Source organism: Diceros bicornis, chromosome 31, assembly GCF_020826845.1.
Source record: "Diceros bicornis minor isolate mBicDic1 chromosome 31, mDicBic1.mat.cur, whole genome shotgun sequence".
NCBI classification, from domain to species: domain Eukaryota; kingdom Metazoa; phylum Chordata; class Mammalia; order Perissodactyla; family Rhinocerotidae; genus Diceros; species Diceros bicornis.
In genome coordinates this window covers 24395436-24415338 of record NC_080770.1, presented here as the reverse complement: position 1 = coordinate 24415338, position 19903 = coordinate 24395436, and the positions used below count along the sequence as shown (strand labels likewise).

Genomic DNA, 19903 nt, shown 5'->3' with positions numbered 1-19903 from the left:
TGACGCAGCTCACCCAGTGCCTGCCCACACCACATCCCATTCTCCTTATCTTATGTACTTCCCTCTCTCACCTCACTTCTCTAACAGGCCCCATTTAAGATGGACTTGGGAAGAACAACCCCTCCTCATTCCTACTTCCCACCCTTGGGTTCCCAGCTCCAGCACATACCAACACCCCTGCTCTTTAGTTCAATCCTCCCTTCTCATCCCCCAATGGAGGGGTGGCTTCTGCAATTCTCAATCACTGAGGAGACAGAGAAGGCAGCTGGAATGGCCTGTTTTCCTGGCTCTCCCTTTTACTTCTCCACTCAGTTCCTATTCCATTTTCAATACTAGACTTGAGCAGCCTCCCCCCCCCACCCCCCAAGAGAAGCAATAATAATAGCTAGCACTTACTGAGTGACAACTATGTGACAAGCACGGATTTGCTCAGTTTTTCTGGGACTCCAGCTCTAAGGTCCTACCATACTCTCTCTTTCCTTTGTCATATTTTCCATCTCTTAATGCCCTGTCTCATCTCTCTCCATCTCTGACTCTTTCTTCTAAAGAGTGATGCGCTGATCCACTGCCATTCTTCCAGAAGCCACATCTTCCATGGCCATACCCTTAAAAGATGGGCCACTCCATCTCCGTGCTCCAACCATCCCTGCATACTCTAAGGAATCATGTCGTGGTCCAGGCCTCCCCTTTTGCTATGCAAGCCAGCTGTTATTTAGAGGCTTTTGCAGAGAGACCATGGCCATGGGCAAGAACACTACAACCACTGCCCCCTCTGCCTGCCAGCCTGGTCCCTAGCCCTCCGGGGGGCCTTTAGACCCCAGCAGTGACCCCAACATTTCACTCAAGTCCCAGAACCTATCCAGGCCCCAGGAATGGCCTCAGCATTTCACACAGTCTACAAAAGCTGCAATAAACACCTTAAACTCTGGCCTTCTGAGGGCTACCTACATCCCCTGTCCCCAACCCTGGCCACCTCTCCTCCCTCCGCCCACCCACTTGCCCACCAACTTCTTAACAAATCAAGCCCCCCTTTACTAAGTGACTCATTCAGTATGACAGTCCCATATTCTTTTGGAAGACTCATTTTGTACTTTTAGACCCCTAAATGTGTGCCATCTTAGGGAGAAAACTGCCTCTCGTCCCTTACTAAGGTGACTCTGGAAGTCGAGTAAGAAAAAAACGGTTGACCAGATATTGTCCAAACCGTTAGCCCAGGATCTCGCGATGAGAGAACTGGCTGGTAACTGCCGCAGCACTTCCAAGACTCATCATTCATTGGGGTGCTGAGCTGTCAATCACTGCTGGTGGGCCAATGAGAAGCAAGCCTCACAGGAAACGGAGGTTGAAGGGCAGGAACTATTTCCTGGCTATTTGAGTCTGCGGAGATGGGTCTGTTTACCTCGCGTGCTTCCCCAACAGCTGGGGCCAGGTGGGGAGGGAATGGTCAAGTCAGCCTAGACGCAAACCCGGGTTAGGGCCTTTGGAAGAGGAAGGGCGAAAGGCTTAGCACCAACTAAATGTTGGGGTTGAGCAATAGTGACAGTAGTAGGATGTCCTGGCTGGATTCTGCCCACCCCTGCCGTCCCCTCGCTGTGTGACCTTGGGTCACTTTCCCTGCCGTCCTGGGCCTCAGGTGCTTTTTCATAAGCAGGAGGTTGATTCCTCATGACCTCTCAAACCCCTTTCCTTTTTGATATCTTGGAAGACACCATGCCCAGGAAAGGGAGAACCCAGCTTAACCACAGACCAGTTAATCGTGAACATAAGGGGAGGCAATGGATGGGAGAAGCACTTCCAGGATCCAGAGCCAAGGGGAAGCTCGAAAGGGATGAAGGAGGCATGGCTCTAGCCTGGGGAGAATTTTAGGGCCAACCAGGGGGGAACTGTTGCTTACCAGAAGGGCTTCTGAGTGTGGACTCACAAGGAACGAGGCGTTTTAGCCAAGTGTCCGCTCAAACAGGGTTGGGGATGCTGGGGAGCTGTGGCGATTGAAGAATCTCCTCTAACCCCATTTATGGTTTGTTTTCTTTCTCTCCTGTGGTTTCCTATAAAAGGTCTTTTTGAAAAGCTTCCTATAACCAAGCTGAACAAGGATCTGTGCCCACAGTATGAGTGAGCCCCTCCATTTGCCGTCTTCTCTGTTTTCTCAACTAACACCATCTACAGAAGTCGGCAGTGACCGTTGGGTTTTTCCAGTGGATACCAGAACGCCACTTCCTGCCTCCTGGAGGGAAGACAGAATAACTGTTTGGCAGCAAGAGGTGAGTGTGGGTAAGGAAAGTGGGGCTCTCTCCTCTTCCCACCCCTCCTGCTCTCTCATTTTCTCCCCCCCCCCCCCCCCGCATTCTTCTCCCCTGCCCTTCCCCCCTCCCACCTGCTGACTCCAGCCCAGGCCACTCCAATTTCCACTTTTCACTCCCTCCCCCAGAAATTCGGGGGGCCTTCAGCATGCTCAGGAGGGGCTCTTCCCTGGCACAGGCTTTCCATTGTTTGCCCCACTGAGAAATAAGCAGCTTCCAGAAAGTTTGAGAAATTGCTTTTCAGCAAGGGGGCACCAGATTGGTTTAGAGGGATGGTCTGCAGTGAGTCCAGTTGGCAGAGCCGTTTCTCTGACCCACGGGGTATCCGAGCACTTGACATTGGCCCCTGTGAGTTGAGGTTGTCAGGTGCAGAGGTGTAATAAGTTTGTCCAGACCCAAATTACCTCTTGCTGCTTAAGCTTCTACCAAAAAGATTTCTATTTTTCATAACTTCGGCCCCCCCATGACTGTTTTTTTCCCCTCTGTCTCATTTTTCTTGCTTTCACTCTGTTCTCCTTATTTGTCTCTTTTTTACATCTTTCTCTTTGGTTTGATTTTTTTTCCCTTTTGTCTTCTGAGGCCACACAGGAAGCTGGAGAAGATGTGGGGATGGTGGTAGTCCAAAGGAGGAGACTTGACCTGGGCACCCACCTTAGGAGGCAGACCCACCCTCCGTGTCCTGGCAGGAGTGAATGTTGCCCTCCACCCAGGTGCTCAGATGCTCTCTCAGACACCCCCTTGGTACCAGGTTTGTTCTCCAGGCCTAGGACAGATGGGTACCCCCCACTCTAAGCCAACACTCCGGTGATTAGAACCACTGACTCCTGCCTCCCCTGCCCTCCCCCATGGCAGGCCCCTACAGAAGCAAAACGTAGTCACCTTAGACCCTGGCATACTGAGGCCAGGCCCTGACCTGTGGGCCTCACCTTCCTGCCAATTTATTATTTAATAAAAATATTGTTAAATAGTATTCATGTGTCTAAAATATGATTTAAGTATTTATTGTTTCAAAATGTAACATTAAATTACATTCCCCCTTCCTCCTTTTCCCCTTTGTATCCTTGCTGGGACCAAAATAATGGGGAGAAGCTGAGAAGGAAGGTAAAGTTGGGGAAAGTGTAACAATGTCCATTTCTCAGTGGAGAGCGACCATGAACCACGCTACACGCTCAGGGGCAGGGTGTGTGGGAACGCACATACCCCTCCTCCCTGCAACTATGAAAATGGTTTCCCTGAGCACAGAACACAGCACTCAAGTAGGGGGCATTTCCCCTACTCTATTAGGACATTATGTAACAAAGATTCACAGGTAAGAAGGATCTTTGTGTATAATAATAAAAGCCCTAAAATAGTTACATTTGGGTTGGTCCATGTACTCAACTATTATGCAGCTATTAAAACTGCATTTGAGGGGCCGGCCCGGTGGCGCAAGCGGTTGGGTGCGCGCGCTCCGCTGCGGCGGCCCGGGGTTCGCTGGTTCGGATCCCGGGCGCGCACTGACGCACTGCTTGGCAAGCCATGCTGTGGCGGCGTCCCATATAAAGTGGAGGAAGATGGGCACAGATGTTAGCCCAGGGCCGTCTTCCTCAGCAAAAAAAAAAAGAGGAGGATTGGCGGATGTTAGCACAGGGCTGATCTCCTCACAAAAAAAAAAAAAAAAAAACTGCATTTGATTTCATCATTTCTTATGGCTGAGTAGTATTCCATTGTGTATATATACCACATCTTCTTTATCCATTCGTCCCTTGATGGGCACTTAGGTTGCTTCCAAGTCTTGGCTATTGTGAATAACGCTGCGATGAAATCCAGCCATTTGTGACAACATGGATGGACATTGAGGGTATAATGCAAAGTGAAATAAGTCAGAGGGAGAAGGTCAAATACCGTATGATTTCCTGCATTAAGTAGTAGATAATAACAACAATAAACAAACACATAGGGACAGAGATTGGATTGGTGGTTACCAGAGGGGAAGGGGGGAGGGAGGAGGGTGAAAGGGATAATTCGGTACATGTGTATGGTGATGGGTTGTAATTAGTATTTTGGTGGTGAACATGATGTAATCTATGCAGAAATAGAAGTATGATGATGTACACCAGAAATTTTTACAATGTTATAAACCAATAAAAAAAATAATAATAATCCAAAGAGAAAAAAATAACTGCATTTGAAGACATTTTTCATGACAGGAGGGAAAAAGCATATTCCAAAACTGTATGTGCACTAAGTTGTAATCTTCTAAAGGTAAACACCAAAAATTCCAGAAGAGGTTGGAATTATGGTCGATTTTTATTTTGTTATAAGTTTTTTATTTTCTACAACGAACATGTATTATAATCAGAAAAAAAACCCTCTGAATTGTAAAAGTTGTTGGTTCTCCCCAGTTGTAAACGAAGAAGGAATTGGAACGGACCCGTTGAGGGAGCTGTTGGGGCTGGTGCACCCTGACATGGCAGCTTGGGCCGGTGGAGTTGGAAGGCCCTAATGGGAGCCAGGATCCTACAGCCCTGCAAATTGTCAGAAAGACACAGGTAGACTTAGATCTGGTCTGGAGGACAAGACAGTGTGTTTCACCCTCAGCCCACCTCCATTCACTTTTCCTTTCTCCCACCTTCTCTGTAGTGACAAGGGCTCCATACTTAAGGACAAAAGACCCGGGTTCAGATCCCGACCCTGGCAAATTATTCAGTCCTATGGAACCTTAGCCCATCCATCATGCAGAGCTCACTCGCACCTCAGGGCCTTTGCAATTCCTTGTCATCCTCTTTCTGGAATGCCATGCGCCCAGATCTTCATGTGGTTTGTTCTTTCCTGTCATTTGGGTCTCAACGCAAATGGCATCTCCTCAAAGAGTTCCTCACTCCAGTCACTTTCGTGACATTTTTCCTATTTTCTCTGAGCGCTGATCCCTAACTATAATTATATATTTGCTTTGTTGCTTATTGTCTCCTAGAAGTTAAACTTTTGGGAGCAGGAATCCTGTTGTCTTAAGTGCCACTGTATTCCCATTGCCTAAAACACTGCCTGTCACTAGTCAAATGAGTCAACCACCATGTGATACAGTCTCACCATGTTTTCTTATTTCATCTTCCTAAGGACCTTGTGTGGTTTACATATGAGGGAAAGGTTAAGAACAGAGAAGTGAGATGCAGTGAGTAAGTGGCAGAGCCAGAATTAGAACTAATTCCAGAATACTTCCTACTTTGCTACCCTTCCCTCCCATGCAGCTGCCATGCGGCCTGTTTTGGAGAGAGAGGGTGGGACAGTTCAAGGGCAGGGAACATCAAGAGCCAGGTCTGAGTCCAGAAAGTTCAAAATAGTGAAAAGATTGAATTGGATATGGCCGTGGGAGTAAAGGATGGAGAGAGCCGGAGGGGCTTGGTTGCAATTCAGGAGCTTGAGACATATCTGAGCAACACACAGTCTCTTTTAGTCATTCCAAGAATAGAAATTGAACACCTCGTGTGGGCTTTAAGTGATTCAGAACATTCTAGAACGGGCAGTCCCTGTCCTTAACTGAACACCTACTGTGCGTTCTACATGACTCAGGACCCATCAAGGCTAGGAGACGACTGTCGTCCTTTCAGTGTCTGGGGTACAGCATCAAGCCAGCTCGGTGTTGGTAGCAGAGGTCACCTGCCCTGAGCAGAGACAGATGGGAGATTTCAGTCATCATTAAGGTTTATTGACCAGCACGGCTGGAATTTCCCAGAGAGAGGAATTAATCTCGCTGCCGACTGAGAGCAGACATCCTGCTGGGAGTAGTTACATAAATTCTGTTGCTCAAATTAATTAGGATTGTGATTCATTTGTTTAATGAGGAAGAATCTGATGGTGGCAAGAGGCAAGCCCCCAGGCCTTTCAGAACCCAGCCAATCCCAAGTAACACTGCAGCCGGTGAGAGGACTGGCCGGGTGGGAACAGGGGTGTGACATGGGTGGAAGAACGTAGCCAATCAGAGGAATAAACTTGAGGCAGCAGAGTCAGAACACGCGCTAGTTTAGAAGGGGGTCTGAAGCTCTGTGGCCTCCCAAAGCTCACGCCCCTCATGCTCCTGAGCATGGGAGGACATCTCAGCTGCATCCAGAATCTTCCATCCTCCTCTTTTCCAAGCTGTGGAGAAAAATGCTAACAGCTGAAATCACCTCAGTAGGGCTCCTGGGACCCATCCAGCCGTTTCCTGCCATCCTCCAAAATGCCAGATTATATTATTCACAGGAGGAAAGATTCTCTCAGTAAAGCAGAGGCCTATTGCCTGAAGCATATAGAAATATTTTTCTCTTACTCCCAACTCTACTAAAAAGGGACCCCTCCCTTCTACCCAGAATTCCCCTACGGCCTGTTGAAGGTAAACCTCAAACCCTACCAGTATTCTTTGCTCTACCTCTGAGCCCCTCCTGGCCTGGGTCTTCCCTTGCTTAAGACCCAGGTCTCAGCTGCAATAACACAGGTGAGAGAAAGGACGGTGGCTGGACTAGCGTGACAGCAGTGGGGTTGGAGAGAAGCAGAACCTCCGCACAACCCCAGGAGGCGTCATTCACATGATAGTCTATGTGGATGGTGCTCTTTGGGATAGAATAGAAATGGTGCTTCCCGAAGGTGTGCATCCTGGCGGACCTGGAGAAAAGTGGTCAGAGTCAAGAAACGTTTTGAAGGAGAGTTAAAAGGATTTGTTGCTAGACTGGAGGAGGAAAGGAGAATAATGTAACCTTTAGGACTCATTCCTGCCAACACCTCCAGAAATCCCTAGGGAGGTTTGTTTTCTTTCCAGGCTCCCCCATCTCTTATTGTGACTGACCAGGATGGCACAACCTGGATAAACCATGAGTTGGGCACCACCGGACGTTTCACGAAGCAGCAACATTGTCAAGGGGCTTCGTCCTCTTCCCAGACTAGGCTTAGAAGCTTTGCCTGGAGCTCAGTCAATCACCTCTCACTTAGAGAATGGGTAGGCATGAAGGAGCATGATCTGGGAACCTGAAGTCCAAGACCCGGTGACCTAGGACAAGTCTTGTAAGCTCCCTCGGACTCAGTTTCCTCATCCTTGAAAGGTGCCAACTTCTGCTCTGGGGAGAACAGAGCTTCTACTCTGGCAACATACAGACTGTCCTCTCTTGAGCAGCCGGAGAGATCTTTGTGAAATGTAAATCAGATCTTGTCACTTCTCGTGTTTTAAAACCCTCCAAAGTCTTTCCAACACATTCAGAATTAAAGAAAAAAAAAAAAAGCCTGCCCGATGGCTAAGGAGGCCCACGTGACCTAGCCCTTGCCTTTCTTGCCCTCCTCCTCTGCAGCAGCCCTCCCCCACTCCATTCCAGGTTCCTTCTGATCCTTGAATACAACAAGCCTACTCCCTTACTAAGGCTTTTGCCATGGCTGGTCCGCTTCCCTGGAACATTCTTCCCCAGCTCTTTGCATGGGCGGAAACTTACCATTTCTTTCTCTGCTTAAATGTCACCTTCTTGGAGAGACCTTCCCTGACTACCCAATCTAGAGTGGCCCAGGCTCTGCCCATCACCCCATCTTATTTTTCATCCAAACACTTTTTACTACTAGCCATTGTTGTCCATCTTCTCCCACTTGAATTTAAAGTCTACAAGACCAAGGACCTTCCCCATTGCATCAGGCAAGGTCCAGTTAGGAAAATAGGAATGCACTAGATATTTCAACAGTGATAATTTAATAAAAGGAGTTAGTTGAAAATATATTCAAAGGAGAGAAAATTTTAAAAGGGAGCACTGAAGTAAGATAGAAGTAATAACCACAGGAGGCAGTGGAGTTGTGAGAATCTGGGAACTCAGAGGAGAAGCCCACAGAGCCGGGACCCAGCCCGCTGGCAGGGCACTGTCCAGCTGCCGCTCACCTCTGAGGAGGCACAGGAGGCTGTTCTGGGAGCAGAGAAAGGAGTTGGAGGCTGGAACCAGCTGCTGCTACTAGGGAAGGCCGTTGCTGGGGCAACCCTGACAGGATGCAGCTAGCAAAACGGAAGGAACAGGTCTTTACTTCCTCCAGCCAGTCTCCCCCTAGCGCCCCTGCTGGCAGAAACAGGAAGTCCCATGACAACGGAGCACCATATGTAGTTTGTAGCATCCCTGCCCCAGCGTCACAGAGCAGCATATAAAAGGTGGATTTGGAGCTGGGAGACAGCAGCTGAATAACTGGAACACCTGTCTTGTACAATCCCTTAGCCTCCATGCTGGAGGAGTGCTTGGTGTATAGTAGGCACTCAATAAATACTTGTTGAATGGATGAATGAGTGATGAATGATGTACCACGCAGAGTGTTGGGTAGCTAGGGGCACAGAGATGGAAGACAGACTCTAACCTCAAGCTGCCCACACTCTAATAAGAGAGACAGCCATCGTTTATGGTTCGGGGTAAGTGTAATAACAAATACCCACGATGTGCTGGGGAAGCACAGAGGAGGGGCTCTGCTCAGTGTGGGCACCATCAGGGAAGACCTGCTAGAGGGGATCATGCTTCAGCTTGATGCTCAAGGGCAAAGAGGAATTCGGGAGGCACAGAGGGATGCTGAGGGTCAACGACATGAGGATGCAGAGTACTTCAGGTCTGGGAACAGCTTGTGCAAAGGCAGAGTGCTTGGAGGAAGTGACACAAGTAGTTCATTATGGCTGGAGCATCCATGGGAAGTGGTGGCGGCTGAGCCTGGAGCATTCAAGTCCTGCTTATGAAGGCTTTGTATGTTACTCTAAGGAATTTGGGCTTTGACTCAAGGCACAGGAGTGCCAGTCAAAGTTTTTGAGCAGGAGAGTGACATGATCTCATCTGAGGATTGTGAATTTGCAGAGATGAGAATGAAGGCTGGTGAGCAATTAAAAAGTTGTTAGAACAGACCTGGGCAAAAACGATGGGCACTCATCTAATTGTACTTCCGTGGATTCAGTTTGCTGTACATAAGTTACATCTCAATAAAGTTGCCTTAAAATAAAAAAAATAATGGGGATCTGAGCTACGGCTGTGGAAGTTGACAACTAGAGGAAGAGAAGGAAAAGCCACCAAGGAGCTAGGATCCCTCGGCCTGGACTCTCTCTGTTGCAGGATAACCCGAGCTGTGGGGCCCTGAGTGTTGGCCAGTTCCTTGCATCTTCCCCCTCACAAACTCGTAAGATTTTGGAGTTGGAAGGAGCCTTCAGAGGATGCATCAGTGTTCCAGCGGGAAACACGATGCCGCTCAAATAGTTCAACTGAAGAGACTTTAATGAGGAGGGACTATTTACAGCAAGATGGGCAGGATTAAAGAAACCACGAAGGGGTGCTTGAAAAACCCTGAGACTACAAACAGCTGGAATCCACCCCCAGGCCTAAAGCGTCAAGAAGGAAGGAGTATTACTGGAGCCCAGTGAGGGCTGGGGCCGAGGGGAAGGGCTGCTTGGCAGAAACTGTGGCCAAGCAGAGGGGTCCTTCCACAACCCTGCAACGAAGCAGAGAGGTTGCAGGGAAGAAATGGTCCAGCCTCTCTCTCCTCTCACCCTCCAGTCTCCTGCCACTGTCTCCCACAGGCCAAGCCAAACGAGCCAACTGGCAAGGACACCATTGATTCATTTCCCAGGGGTCAGCCTGCTGAGGCACAGAGCAGGGCAAAGAAGGGGAGACCCGAAATTGGAGAATAACAGCCTAGTGGATCTCAATTTCCACCCCATTGTTTTTCCCAGAAGAAGCCTCAGAGAGTGGAGGCAACTTGCCCAAGGTCATGTACAAGTTAGTACAGGGCCGCTGGCCCCTCTCTCTTGGGGTCAGGTTCATCGCGTGCTGGGCCCACACTGAAGGCAGCCAAGTGGAGATGGTCCATTGTCCTAGAGCTGCAGCTGCACATCCAAATGAGCCAGAGGAAGGCAGCAGAGCAAGGGCAGCAGCAGGCAGTGCCAGGGAGCGTGGGCACCCAAGGGCTGGCCACGAACCCTCGCGTCCGGACGGTAATAGACACCTGCTTCCTTGTCTCTTTGTGACCTGCTGCCTGCCCCCTCGCCCCCATTTTCCTGTCTTGAGTCCTCCCCAAGGATGGGGACAGGAGCTCAGCCCTGGGATTGGCAGGGACAAGGGGAGGAGACTCTGCTTCGGTAGTCGCAAGCCCTGCTCATCCATTCCCTAGGGCTGCTCACTGATCCAGCACAAGATGGTTTAATTGAAGTCACTACAAAAAATGGTGCAGGAAAGAAACACCCTTAGTCTGCCGGGAGTCTCAGAGAAGCGACGGAGAGCTCTGGGAAACCCAGTGGCAGCAACTGAATTTAGATCACAGCTGGCTATGGTAGAAAAGGTACAGGACTGAGAAGTCCTGGGTTCAAAGACTGACTTGGTCACTTACAAGCTGTGTGATTTCAGTCAAGTCTCTTTATCTTCCAGACCTTCTGTGTCCTTGTCTAGGAAAATGGAGATTTTGTTGCCTGCCCTCCAAAGCCGTGCATGACCCTGGGCACAGCCTGCGTCTCTTGCCCCATCTCCCACCACCTCACCCCTCTCTCTTCACACTGCAGCTGGGTTGCTGTTCCCTGCCACACCATGCTTCATGCTTTACTTATCTGGGTCCCTCTTCCTGAAATACCCTTCCCACTTCTCTGAGTGATTCCTACTTGCCTTTCAAGATTCAGATCAAGGGTCACCTCCTATAAGGAGACTTCACTCCTTCACGCATGACTCATTATTGTCATGATAGCAGTCTTTTTCTCTCCACATAGCTTGTCTTCCCATCTAGATAAAAAGCAGGAACTGTATCTTCTCTTTCTCACCCTCACATGCCTAACATCATGATTGTATTGGCAGAGAGAATGGCAGGTTGGCATGAGGGGCAGAGATTCAGAGCCCAGGGGTGGGCACAGAAAGAACGCAGCAGGCACTGGTGGATGATAATCTACTCTGAGCTCCCTTCCCAGATAATTAGGATGATGCATCCATCATATTTTTATGTCTTTAGCATGAGACACAGCCCCCTCTGTGCCTGGGCCTGGCTGGCTTCCTGCTCAGCTTCATAACTTGTATCTGATTCAGTTGCAGAAGACAGAGGATCCAGGTTGTGAAATCATAAAATTTTAGCACCAAAGAAACATAATGATGTAGCAAAAGTGATGCCCTGGTACCTTCGAGTCTAAGTCATAAGAAGCCTTACAGTTTCCCCCTGAGTGTCTTGGAACACCCCATCTTGGGTTGTTGCCTCTCAGAACCGAGACATCACACTATGAGAAGCCCAAGACACATGGAAAAGCCATGTCTCAGTACCCCACTGGACAGTCCCGGCTGAGTTCCCAGCTGACGGCCAGCATCGGCTGCCAGCCGTGAGAGTGAGTCATCGTGGACCTTCAGCCCTGTGGAGCCTTCAGATGACACCAGGCCCACCCGCTATCTGACGCAACCATATGAGAGATCCCAAGAAAGAACCTCCCAGGGCCGGTCCCGTGGCTTAGCGGTTAAGTATGCCCGCTTCGCTACTGGCGGCCCGGGTTCGGATCCCGGGCGCGCACCATCGCACTGCTTCTCCAGCCATGCTGAGGCCGCGTCCCACATACAGCAACTAGAAGGATGTGTAGCTGTGACATGCAGCCATCTACTGGGGCTTTGGGGAAAAAAAATAAATAAATAAAATTATAAAAAAAAAAGAAAGAACCTCCCAGCTGAGCCCGATCAACCCATGGAACTGTAAGAGATAATAATAAATTATTGTTTTATGCTCCTAAAAAATTTTTCTGTAAAGAAGTCTTTTTTGTGTGTGTGTGTGTGAGGAAGATCAGCCCTGAGCTAACATCTGTGCTAATCCTCCTCTTTTTGCTCAGGAAGACCGGCTCTGAGCTAACATCTATTGCCAATCTTCCTCCTTTTTTTTTTTCTCCCCAAAGCCTCAGTAGATAGTTGTATGTCATAGTTGCACATCCTAGATGCTGTATGTGGGACACGGCCTCAGCATGGCCGGAGAAGCAGTGCATCTGTGCGCGCCCAGGATCCGAACCCGGGCCACCAGTAGTGGAGCGCACGCACTTAACCGCTAAGCCACAGGGCCGGCCCTAAAGAAGTCTTATAGAAATGCCATTTTACTAGTGAGAAACTGAAGCTCAGAAATGTCATGGGATTTATCCAAGGTCACACAATGAGTTAGAAGAAGAGCCTGGTGCATTTAGCAGTTGTCACCCCATTGGCCCCATCAGAGAAGATAAAGAGAGCTATCCGGGTCAGGAGTCGAGAGGGAGGGAGGAGAGGAGCTGGATTTTGTAGAAAACAACCCAAGTTAATTCTGTTCAGGAAGAAAACTCTTCCTTAAATGTATGTGGATTTTTTTTAATTTTCAAAGAGTGTTTCATACCTTCTTAGAGTTTTCAGAGTGAGTTGCTCTGTATTTCAGCCTTGAGTTGGTTTTATTTTTCCTTCTCCCTTGAGATAATTAGCCATAAGCTTACCTGAGTACATTTGCCATGTCAAGAAGACAATGGCTTCAAAGGAAGGGAAAGAGCCCAGAAAGAAGGCCAAGTGACAGAACAAAACCTCCTAGGGAAATACTCACATTCCTTGCATGATGTGCCATCAAAAATCCATGCACAAGCAGGAGGGCAGATGACAGTGTCCAAGCAAACGTCACCAGCCCAGCCACTGCACCCAACAGTGCTTTGAGTACGTTGACCTGAATCAAATCCATACCCAGGGCAAAAGCCACACCCCTTTCTCAATTCATTACCGTCTATTTGGCTAAATCACAGGCCCAAAAAATAAGTCTTGGATTTGGCTTTTTTTTTTCCAGCCCCTTCAATTTAAGCAACATTAATTTCTTTTTAAAAGGCCCATCCTGCTCAAGATACTGCAATGGAGGATTCGGGGAAGCTGCATTTCATTGTAAGGACAGAACCAAGCCGTTCTGGCCTTTGCTGTTGCCTTCGAGCTGATGTGAAAGGTGTTGGCTTCACATTTGGATAGTCCTTGGTCTGGGCCCCAGAGCCCCAGAGTTGTTTGTTCTGGAGCATTGCTGTGAGAAGCCGCCATTTTGGGGACATCATCTATGATCCGGACTGTGTCCCAAGGGCTTTATTTATTTTGGCTTGTGTTTCAACTTCCCAGCAACCCTATGAGAGAAGTATTATTACCTCATTTTAAGCAGAAGGAAATTCAGTCTCAAAAAGGAACACACACCACAGAGCAGAGCTGGAATTCAAACCCAGGCCTGCCCCATTCCAAAGACCTGCTCCTTCCTCTATACTGTGAAACAAATAACCACAAAACCTCAGAGGGGTACAATAATAAGCATTTATTACTCATGCATCTGGGATGGTGGGCTAGGCGGTCCTGCTGATTATGGCTGGGCTCACTAACATGCCTAGCACTGGGTTGGCCATTGAGCGATCTAGGTTGCCTTATACGGGACAATTGGGGTGACTCAGCTCCGCTCCACACGTCTCTCATCCTCCATCAGGCCAGTGCAGGCATGTTCTCATGGCAATGGCAGAGGTACAAGGAAGAAGGCATCCAGATTGACTGCACAAGTACTTTCCAAGCTTTTGCTTACATCCCATTTGCCATTATCCCATTGGCCAGAGCACGTTACATTGCCAAGCCCAGAGTCTGGGAAGGAGGACGGTGCAGGTGACATGGCAAGAGGTGTGGGTGCAGAGATGGGTAAAAATTTGGGACCACTTCTGCAATCTACCACACTGACCTTGGGCAAATAATGGTCCCCTCTTAGAGCCTCTGTATCTGCATTTTTTTAACTGGTTCCTCTATACTTTGCAGGGTGGCTGGGAGCATTCAATAAGACAAGCTCTGTGAAACACCAGCAAAGTCAAAAGTATTCTTTCTGTTGATGTATTCCAAGTATGCAGACCTGGGGGGGTGGGTACACATTAATACAAGTACGTGGGGGGCCGGCCTCATGGTGTAGCAGTTAAGTGCACGTGCTCCAATGCTGGCGGCCCAGGTTCAGATCCCGGGCGCGCACTGACGCCCCGCTTGTCAGGCCACGCTGTGGCGGTGTCCCATATAAAGTGGAGGAAGATGGGCACGGATGTTAGGCCAGGGCCAGTCTTCCTCGGCAAAAAGAGGAGGATTGGCAACAGATGTTAGCACAGGGCTGATCTCCTCACACAAAAAAAATAAACAAATAATAGAAGTACGTGAAAAACTCAGTTCCTATTTCTAGAGTCCAGAAGGCTTACCCAAGTCTCAGAGGTGAGACAGCCTGACCGCTGAGATGACAAACAAGAACTGTGGGAGGAAAATGAGTGAAGAGAAAAGCAATGAGTAAATGATGTAATTAAAGGTAGTGTTGAGGAAACTACCAAGCAGAGAATGAGCCAGTGGCAAGCTCAAGTGATGAATCAGGCACAATGTCATGTTTCTAGAATTCTCGTCTATTTCAAGAAAGCCTGGTGTCCCAGTTAAAAGAGCACCTTGAGCCTGTAGCAACAACATCTGGAAGGAAACACGCCCGTAATTTTAATTTCTCCTCAGCACCACCACTAGCAACGGGCAGCGCTGAGTACTGGGCGCAGGGTGGGCATGCCATCAAACCTCACGTGGAAGGGACCAGTAACTGCAGCATTACTTCAGATGTATTCAAGGGGATTTTTAATTATTTTTGCAAAAAGAAAAAGAAAAAAAAATTTGCAACATGCCATTTGATTGTCCAAACAAGGCTGTGAATTCAGTGCAGGATGATATCCATTGCTCCATTCAACAGACGAGGCAACTGAGATTTAAATGGCCCTCTAGCTAGTAGCAAGGCTAGGATTAGAAGGCAGGCATCCTACGTACCCTTTCCCAAACTAGCACAGAACCATGTTCCTGCTATTGGTGACTGCGTTCAGATTTTTTTTAAGTCTGTGAGAAATAACATGGAATATTTATTGAGTACTTACCTTATAAGCGTGGTGGCTCACTTAATCCTCGCTATAAACTGAGAGGTCGGTATAGGAATGGTTCCATTTTACAGATAAGGGAAAATCGGAGCTCAGAGATTTAAGCCACTTGCCAGAGGTGACATAGCCCATAAATGGTGAGCTATGATTCACACTCAGGTCTGCGGCACCCCCCACACCACGTTCTCCACTGTCATCATATTTTTTCAAATTGAGCTGTCACCTACACTAAAACTTGGAGAATTAAAAGCAATTGTATGGATAAATCTGCCCCCACACACACATATGCTTTTCAATTATTCTGAGAACATGGTTTCTGACCTGTATTTTCCACTTTGCTTTGCTTACCACTGCCTCTAACAGACACAACTCAAGGCAGAGGGGCAAGGGATATTCGTTCAGGAAACCTGAGCTGTGACCCTGAGCTGCTGACAGAATGTCTGATATTTATAGCAACTTAGAGTCAAGTACCAAGGAAAGTGTGTTCCGGATTGTTGCAGATGTCCTCAGGGGGAAAGAAAACATCTCTATGAAAAATCATGTGGAATGCTTAACTGATGGAACATCAAACATGAAAGGACAATTCAATGGGTTTGCATCCCAGTTATAAAAATAATAATAAAAGGATGGCCCAGCCAGTCTCTGTGGATAACACGCTTAAAACACTTAGGCTATAGCCCAGGAGAGGCCACATCACTAGTTGAATTTATAAATTGCTGCTCTGCACTTTAACTATTTTAGTTATGAATTTCTCTATTGATTTAGATCTGTCCCATTCCACAGAGGATTTGAGGCTGATTGTTTGTGAAGACTACAGTAGATTGATTACACTAATGGCCAAAATTTGTCATGCCTCCCTGCATCCTTGCCCTTGGGTCATGTCCTCTACGCTGACTCTGACTTGGCCCTATGACTTGCTTTGGCCAATGGAACAGCACCAACTTGATGCAAGCATAATTTGAAAAAGCATGCAGAAGAGAGCCCAGTCATCCAGCCAAGGCCGTTCTAGACCAGCCAGCCTCTGGCCCATTTGCCAGTGACCAAAAGCCCAACTGAGAATAGCCAGGCCTGTCTCAGATCAGCGGAACGACCCATAGACTCATGAGAAAGAAGGGATTGTTGTTTAAAGCCACTGGGTTTTGGGGTGCTTTGTTACACAGCAATAACTAACTGATACAGAGACTTACATTCTTAAAAAACACTATTAATTAATCAACGAGCATATATTGAGTGCCCATGCTCAGTCCTAGCATAGGTTCTGGGAAACACAAAAAACATATAAGAAATGGTCCCTACCTCCCTATTTTTTGTGGCAAGACAGACAAAGGAAAAATACCAGCAAGATCTACTTAAACTATGTGGAAATTGTTTATAGCCTACTCCCTCTACAAGGCCAAGCTCAAATGCCACCTTCCTCTTGAAACATTTCCTTCCCCCATCTCCTCGCTTGGTTCAACTGTTAACTTCTGCCTCCTCTGGGATACTACAGACTTTTGTTTAAAGCTCTCCCATGACGCTTTTCAAGTTACATTTGGCACTGTAGTTGGATGAGAATATGTCCATCTCTCCCATTGACTGTAAAACTGGGTCTTGTTTATGATTATGGGGACCTCCACCGTCTGGCACAATCGCTTGCATGAATATGAGCAACCTTGATAAATGTTTGTTCAATGAATGAATGAATGTTGTAGGAGTTCAGCATGAGGGAAAACTCAAATAGAAGTGTGGTAGTCAAGGAGGGTTTCCTGAGGGAAGAAGGAGTTAAAGTTCTCAACTGGGGCCCACAGTAAGGGCTCAGAATCCGTGGGCAGAATTCACGGGGACCTGTGAACCTGGATGAGGAAAAAATTACATCCTTGTGTTCACTGATCTCTAACTGAAACTTAGCATTTCCTTCCATTATAAATGTAGGCTACAAACCACAGAAGTAGGTATAATAGATATTTTCCCATCACATATACTACTGTAGATATCTCAAAATATTACTTATGTTCATCACTACTTTGAAATTATAGTGGTTATTTAATGTGTTAATAAATAAGCATGATATTACTATATCACAATATTGTTTTTTAATATTTTAATAACCACATTACAACCAGTTTCCTCTATAATCCTGTGTATTTTTTTATGTATTTAAAATCATATTTTTGAGAAGGGGTCTATAGGTTTCAGCAGACCACCAAAGGGGCCAATGGCACAAAAATGGCTGACTCCTCTCTACCTTGGAGAATAGATAGATTGTGACTACAAAGACGGGAGAGAAGTAACTATCCCACACAGATGACCAGCATAAACAAAGATAGGGTGGGGACGAATACGAGATGCGTGGCAGGATGGAATGTTCATCCCCTCCCCACCCTTGAGGAGAGAGTCTCCTTGGCAAGATTAAGTAAAAGACAGAGACTTTGTTAGCATAATGATGCATCAGAGAAGGAGAGAATAACTGATTTGTCTTAGACATGCTCTAAGAATGTGGAGAATTTAAATTCTTCAAGATCTGACAGCTTCCCTACAGGGTGGAACCAAGACTCCGAGGAGAGAGTTGAACTATGAACCCTGCAGAACCACTTCTCCTTCCACGCACATCTCTAGTCAAGTTGATGCCAAGAAGAGGCCACCCACCTGGCCCTTGAGGACAGGTGCTCTGCGACAAGGCCACACCCTGCTGTGGCTCCCTTTAGGGGAGCTCGTGGCTGACTTATTGGGACAAAGGATGCTTTATACCCTTCTTGGACTCCGAGCGAATATGTAATTGGCTAACACGAAGACTCTCTTTCAGAAAAATGCGACTGTGACGTGTGCCCTCCCAGACATTACTGGCATAACAGAGGAGTGACCACATGTTTGGGGACAGCGTGAAGGCCACTCGGATTAGATCAGAGGGCTGGCTCAAGAAGTAAAGCAGATGGGAGGTGTGGCAGGGAAGAATGAAGGAGAGAGGAATAAAGAATGACTCTAGGATTTTAAGAGCCTCTGACCAAGACAAGAAAGTTAGAAGATGGGGGTTTGGGACAGATGGCAGTGTCTGTCTTAGGGGTGAGGTAACGCCAAGACATCTCAGGGAAAATGTCCAGGAGTCCACTGGAAACTCAAGAGTAGAACTCCAGGGAGAGCCAGGAATGGAATGGGGAAAGAGATAAGAGAATAATCCACATAGAGGTGATCACGGAAGTCCCCAACAATGAAGGCAAGAAAAGAAAGGACTGGACCTCAGGGAATGATCACTGAATCAAGAGTGAAGACAAAGAAGTTAAAAAATAATAATAAATAAGGTGACTTCTTCTGTGTCCCGAAGCCAAGGTAGACCGTTTCAAGAAAGGGGTTAAATGCAGCCCAAAGAAGGAACTTTCGCAAGGTCTCTGGATGTGGCCAGTGGGAGGTGCGTGGTGATTTCTGAGCGAGCAGTTCCCACCGAGGAGTGGATGGAGGCCAAGGGCCGGGTGAGCGAGTGGGGGGAGCAGCGAGGGAGCAGGAGACAGTTGGGGCCAATGAGATGGAGAGAGGGAAGCTCGGACACATGCAGGGCAACAGCATCGAATTAAGTTTCTTTTTCCAAGATGATCCAGATTTTCATTAGAGAAAGAAGAAAACTGCAAAGCTGGGGTATTTAAAGGTCATGTGAAAATCATGGAAACCTCAAGTTGAATCTGTTCCCACCTAAATAATTTTTGTTTAGAAACCAGGCAAAGCCACTGGAAGCATCTCGGCACAGCTCCCAAAATGGAATGACTCAGACGCCCCTGAAAATGTGTAGATGCTCTGAACCACTCTGCTAATATATGGTCTGCCCACACAGAGCCCAGTGTCCCAGGACTCCGACACAGAGGCCAGAGCTTCCTGAAGGTTCTGTAAGGACAGGAATTCAGGAAGTGGGGTCAAGGGCTGGTGTTACTGAATATTCTGCGGCTTAATAAAACCATTCACCATTTAACCAGCACCTACCGTGTGCTAGGTGCTTTACTTGTATTTTCCTAATCCTTAACAATACCTGACAAAGTATTTTTTCTCTGCTATTCTCCCCACTGTCCAGATGAGGAAACTGAGGTTCAGAGAGATAAGTAACTCGCCTCGAACTCACAGCTAGTGATTGGAGGTAGTGTTGGGACCCAGGTGTCTCTGTCTCTACATCCCCACCTGTTTCCATCCAGCCTATGACCTCGACAAACCCCCCACAACAAAATGGAAAAAAAAAAAGTGTCCTCATCACCTGTGACCGACAATGAAAGACCAATCTCCCTTAATGTTAGCGTGCCTTTCTCAGTTCAACCTCTTCAAAAGTTTTTTCTTTAATTCTTCTGAATTTAACCAATTTTTTTTCCTAAAGGAATTCATTCACTTATTCTCCAAGAACCCGTCCTGAGCCCGACTGAGTGGCAGTGCTGGGGACACAAGCCCCAGGGCTCAAGTGGCTCCCTGAGGGAAGAGTCAGCACACCTGGGTGGTCAGGGAAGTCTTCAGAGAAAGAACCTGAGCCAAATCTATTTTCGTTTTTGTTTTAATTGAAGTATTACTTGTAAATCTTTTGAAAAGCCAAATAGTGCTAAAGGGCTTACAGTTGAAAACAACAGTTTCTTGTTCTCCATCCCCCACCCCATCTTCGTCACCTGTTCTCCTGAAGCTGTTTCTTCTGCTATTGACTATTTTAATATAATATACACTATATTATTACTATTATACTATTACTCCCTATTTCTAAATAACACGTGTATTTGATCTCTTGAGTCATCCTCTTAAACATGGATCAGCATCTTAG

General features: G+C 47.4%; 1 long non-coding RNA gene across 1 annotated transcript; it reads left to right on the top strand.

Moving 5' to 3' along the window:
* Positions 1-1382: 1382 nt before the first annotated feature.
* LOC131395837 (uncharacterized) lies at positions 1383-3270 on the top strand. The gene is made up of 3 exons (XR_009216378.1): positions 1383-1429; positions 2055-2261; positions 2880-3270. It is a non-coding gene; the product is annotated as an uncharacterized LOC131395837 (long non-coding RNA).
* The last annotated feature ends 16633 nt before the right edge of the window (positions 3271-19903 follow it).